Source organism: Callospermophilus lateralis, chromosome 11 (genome assembly GCF_048772815.1).
Source record: "Callospermophilus lateralis isolate mCalLat2 chromosome 11, mCalLat2.hap1, whole genome shotgun sequence".
In the NCBI taxonomy this organism is placed as follows: Eukaryota; Metazoa; Chordata; class Mammalia; order Rodentia; family Sciuridae; genus Callospermophilus; species Callospermophilus lateralis.
In genome coordinates this window covers 58,007,909-58,013,908 of record NC_135315.1, presented here as the reverse complement: position 1 = coordinate 58,013,908, position 6,000 = coordinate 58,007,909, and positions in this window count along the sequence as shown.

Genomic DNA, 6,000 nt, shown 5'->3' with positions numbered 1-6,000 from the left:
TTATTTGCTGTTTTAGTAGAGCCCATTCCATCTTGACTAATACATTATTTAATCATAAGTCTTTACTCAGTTTCAAATAATTACTGCCATAGAGTAATGTAGGCTTGGCATTGCCAAATCAAAACTCCCAACTTTTCAGGAGAAGTCAGAAATAGAGATCTTCTTGTGACTCCAAGTTCAAAATGCTGATAATGAATTCAATTTTAAGCCACAGTGGCCCCATATTATATAGACCAAACACATCTGGAAGCTAAGTTTAGTTTATCTGCTGCTGGTTTTCAACCTCTGAGGTCCCTCCAGTTTATTTAAGTATTTTGCAAACTGGAAATGTCAAATTATCTTTGTAATTTTAGACATTATAGCAATGATTTTATTAAGCAGTGGTGTGGAAAGAAATGTCTCAGAAACTTGAAGCTAATGTTTGATGAAGCCACAACCAACAAAGGGTAATCCAACGTGAATGTGTTGTTCCCACTTTTCAGCTTCTCTTCCTTCTCTTCTCCTCTTTCCTTTCCAACTTCCTCCAAGAAGATGTGAGGTGTTGCCTTGGATCAGTTTCCCCAGGAGGAGGCAGTAAGGAGAGAATTCCTGAGTGATCTATCGATCAGCTGCCCCCAGGGAAGACTGGTAAAGTAGAAGCTGAGCCAGAGAAGCCAAACAAAGACATGAGCTCAGGACAAATTCTGCAGAAGGTTTTCTTTTCTTTTTCTTTTTCTTTTTTTTTATCCTGATTCCATAGGGAACACTGGAGGGTGAGTTACATTTAAGAATTGCCCCAACCCAAAGCAAAGGACTTTATTATCCTCAACTTGAAGTTCTGATTAGAGGTCAAAGTCGGTATAGCAGGATGACAGGTGAGCTCCCAGGCATTTCTAGTTTCTCCTGCTGGTAGATACAGTGGTTCAGCAGCCCTTCAAAGGAGAAAGATAGGTAAAGGTTGTTGGAAGCCCAGTGATGGGGGGCAGGGTGCGGAGCAGGCATACAGAAATGCTAAGATGGGGGCTGGGGATGTGGCTCAAGCGGTAGCGCACTCGCCTGGCATGCATGTGGCCCGGGTTCAATCCTCAGCACCACATACAAACAAAGATGTTGTGTCCGCCGAAAAACGAAAAAAAAATAAATATTAAAAAATTCTCTCTCTCTCTCTGTATCTCTCTCTCCCTCTCTTTAAAAAAATAAAAGAAATGCTAAGATGGGATTTGACAGTATTTGGTTGACATACCAACATTGTCCACTTTAAGCATTAAAAAGAGTTGAGGGGAAAAAAATAAAGTATTTCTAAAATCGAATCGTTAGTGGTAAAAAAAAAAAAAAGTGATTTCGTTGGGGATCCATATAGTAGTAGTTTTTTATAAGCCTATAATAACTGCATGACTTTGGGTATCTCACTGAATTTTTCTGAGCCTTCATTAATTTGGGATTATAAGGTTACTGTGAAGGTACATAAGAAAGTGCAATAAGCATTTAGGACCTGGGACATTCTGTGCCCATTAACTGCCTTCAGCTTTTTTTTTTTTTTCTGCTTGCTCTTGGTACCCCTCATCCAAGCACCAGCTGCCTCCTGGTATCTCCTGACCTACCAGATTGCCCCAGCAGCAGCCTGGACTATCCCAGGGAACTGCCTCCTTCGAGAATTCTCTCTCTTCCTCTCTTGTCCCTCTCTCTGATCCCTGGGCTCCTCCTCTAGGGAACTGCTTTCATCTGCCACCACTAGGACTTTTCTGATAAAACTATACCTATTTTAACACTTGTAACCTAAATAAATGAATCTCCAACTATGACTTCGAGAAGTATCAAAAAAAAAAAATCCTTCGATGTGTGAACTAGGCATTTGAGTTGTGAAAAATAGCAAGAGGTGAAGAGAAAGGAGGTTTATTGTAAAGCACTTGTGAACTTGAACTAGGAACATAAAGGGACTCAAGAATCTTTACCTCTCGATTATGGTTTGGGTGTGAGGTGTTCCCCAAAAACTCAGCTGTAAGAAAATGCAAGAGAGTTTAGAGGTGAAATGATTGGATTATGAGAACCTTAACATGATTAGTGCATTAATCCCCTGATAGAGATCAACTGTGGCTGGAAGAGGTAGGTCATTGGGGACGTGCCTTTGAGGTATATATATTTTGTCCCTAGTGAGTGGGGTCTCTTTGCTTCCTGATGCCATGTCTTGACCTGCTTTCCTCTTCTGCCATAATGTTCTGCCTCATTGTGGGCCCAGAGCAATGAAGCAGACCCGTTGGGAGCTGGGCCCAGAGCCATGGACTGGGACCTCTGAAACTTTGAGCCCTAAATAAACTTTTCCTCCACTAAAATTGTTCTTGTTGGGACTTTTGGTCACAGCAGTGAAAAAGCTGAATAAAATACTAATTTTCAGTCCTCTTGCTAGGCTCAGCTAAGATAGCCTGAGGTGCCCCCATCCCATCTGTCAATAACTACCTCTGCGTGAAGAACAACCTGTCACAGGTTCCCTGCCTTGTCAGGCAACAGGATTACAATCAGGTTTACGGTTTTGTGTTGTGAAAGCACATGCGAAAAGCAAAACATTTGGTGAAAGATTCATGCCTGGGACATGCTGGGCCATTTACCTTCTGCTCAGAATTATAAGCTTAACATTGACTTTTTTTGGTGGCAGGATGAGTACCGGGGATTGAACTCAGGGGCACTTGGTCACTTAGGTACATCCCTAGCCCTATTTTGTTTAGAGACATGATCTCACTGAGTTGCTTAGTGCCTCGCCATTGCTGAGGATGGCTTTGAACTCACGATGCTCCTGTCTGAGCATCCTGAGCCGCTGGGATTATAGCCACTGTGCCCAGCTAACATTACTTTTATTGTACAACCATTTTAGAATATCTGCTATGAGTCCGAAATGGTGCCATTTATAACTTTATTTGACAATCAGTAGTCAGTTCTCATCTCCATTGTCTATAGATTTTTGAAAGAGGTAACAGGGACATAGGTCACCAAAATAAAGAGCTTGTTTGGTGAAACTTCATCCTCATGGCACTCCTGGACAATTGCACACAGGAACAATATGGGACAATCCTATTTCCTTTGACTTAGGCAGCTTCCTTGAGCCTAGAATTCATGCATGCATCTGGAATCCCATCTCCTTCACAGCAAATCCCCAAATCTCTCTGAGTTCCCGAGAGGCCTGCTTCTCGAACTCACTCCATGGATATGCTTGTGACTGTTGATGATGTACTCTTGGATTACGGCTCCATTGATGGAAGAACAGCCCTTCTTCTCACCATCCTCTTTGCAAGGCCGTTCTTCCAGGCCCAGTGAAAAGGAAGAGTGCCAGAGATCATGGTGCTTTTGCCCAATGGAGAAACCAGAAATGCAGAAAACAGACAAATACAAAGGCAACCCAGATTCCAATAGATTGTGCTATTTATATGTCAGAAATGCCAGGTAGCAACCCATCTATCATCCAGGAAGGAAAGTGTTTAGGGTAGTACTTCAAAACACCATCCTGCCACATTTTGGATTTCAGGAGAAAAGAATGCTAATAGGCTAATAAGCAGGCTGTAGATAGGTTTTTATTTTGTTCTTACTGCAGGACTTCTCCGTTCCTTTAGAATTCTTTTATATAATCTATTATGAACTCTCCCTTGGACTTTCCCCTGACAAATATTGAACTTGTTCTATGGAACCCTCAGAATGCAATGCAGTTTTGGTAAAACACTCAACTGCAGCACAGACTGCAAGGTGAGATGTTCCTTCAGCTATTTCCAACTGCACCCAGTTTTCCTTAAAGCAGTTTTAAGGGAAGAATCAGCATCCATTGAATCAATGCTGCCAACAACTCACACCTGGTTGTAGCACAATGCTTCCTACTCCAACTATTTTTTTCTTTCTCCAGCCAATAAGGTGCTAAGTGTGGAGAGTTCTTATTTTTGTAATTTAGCACCCTTCCTAAAGAAAAGTTCTGTTCTTCATATAAGATTTCCTGTTATTTGATTTTTCCATAGGCCTTGCACTGGGGATGGAAGAAACACCATTTGGATAAGTGTTCAAAGAAAAGTGTTAATAGTCAAACTTGTGTCATAGATGGGAATTCATGGTACCAGGCCTGGGACTGCATATCTGTAGGGCTGGTCTCAGAGTACCCTATAGCAAAGTTACTCAAAGTGTAGGCTGCACAGCAAAACCATGCTGGTTTGTAGACTATTACTCGCCTGCCATGAGATAAATGTAGATGAAGAGAGTAAGAATTTAGACAATTTTATTGCAATGTGATGTTCCAAGGGCATCCAAGTGCACAGTCAGTGGGCAAGTCTATCTCCCACAACCTGTAGATCATGATGAATTAGACATAAAGAACAAGCCAACATAATACCTCACCACAGTTAGCTTGAGAAAACCTGCTCTACAATGCAACTTAGAATTATCCAAAATCCTTAGGACTCTTTTCAGACTTATAGGATTGATTCTACCCAGAACCATAAAAGTCTCAGAAAATGCCTGAGTCTCCCGAATCAAGCAATTCCCACAGAACCTTAGGAATCTTCTCAGCCTCTCTGGCTTTGCACTCTCCTGTTTTGGAGATGCTGCTAAGCCAACTTTTAAATCAATGTTTTCAGATCCTAGAAATGCAGAAGCAAGTGGAAGTTAATTTGCTGCTGCAGGGGTCATTGTCTCTGCCCCAGATGGCATTGAGTCCTTTTCTAAACATAATGATTGGTATCTAACCACAGTTCTAGGAACATGAATGTATCATCTAGCTTCGGCTGTGTAACAAACCACCCCCAATTCATTGATTTAAAGCAGTAAATTATCGGATCTCATAATTCTAAGGGATGGATGGGCTTTCTTTGGCAACTCTTCTTGCCCAGGCCGGGCTCTTAGGTTGTCTCTTTGGGTGGTTCATGTCTAGAGCCTGAGTTTTAATGGCTGGACTGGTTGGGATCTCTCTCAATGTTGCCTACCAACAATATCCAGAAACTTCCCTGGGCTTGTTCAAATGATGGTGGAAAGGTCCCCGTTATCAAGAGAGCAGGTCCCAAGGAGTAAGTACTTTTATAGCCTCTACCGTGTCACACTGTTAATATCACACTGGCCAAAGCATGGCCAGGTCCAGATTCAAAGAATGGAGGGAGAGACTCCATGTCTTTATGGAGATTACAGAAAAGTTACATTGCAAGGGGCCATGCATACGAGACCAGGAAGTATTTGTGGCTATTTCTGCATTCTAATGAAGATTAAAGTGATTCCTGGCCTATCGTCCTCACTCGGTAAGTATCTATCGAGTGAATATTATATTTAAAAAAGGCTTCAGTTTCCCTTCTCTTCCCAGAGATGAGATTAAGATGGTGAGCATACATTTCTCCCAGAGTTTGGTTCTGCCTGAGGACGGCTTTGGGTGCCAAATACACTTAGTCATCTTCTGTTTACTCTTGCCTCATGGAAGAAGTTAGCACAGTCCAGTGACCTTAGTATAAGGGAAACTGCATGGGCTTTTGTTTCCTTGATTTAAAAACCCGCTTGTAGAGACCAGGACCTGAGGCTGCAGTGGGAAGCTGTTTAAGGCATTCACACAGCATGTATGGAAGGGAGAAGGGTTGAAAATTGGGTCCTGAAATTGTAGAATGAAAAATGGCTCCCTCAGTCCCCAAAGTGGAACCATACATCTTCCACTGTCTGCGTAGTAGGCTCGTGCACTACCACCAGGCTTACACACAGGTTTGTGTAACAGCTGATTATCTGCCTCAGCACCATAGCTGAGTAGCCCGTGCATTCTGCCTTATTTTGGGTCCTCCCTCTTAGATTGATGGTATGAAGGCTTTTTGTCAGAGACTTTCAGCTGAGGAGGTCTGTAATTGGCAATCCATGTCAATCACTTTCACCCGGGGTTCTGTGGAAGAAATCTTTTAGCTGGGTTATTTGAGGAAGCTGGGGTGGCCTGTGTCCCGTCACCACCAGGATGCTTCTTTTCCTCTAAAGGATAAATGATTTCCTTCATGTCCCTCTTTGCGTGCAAGAACACTTGGAGCATCACTG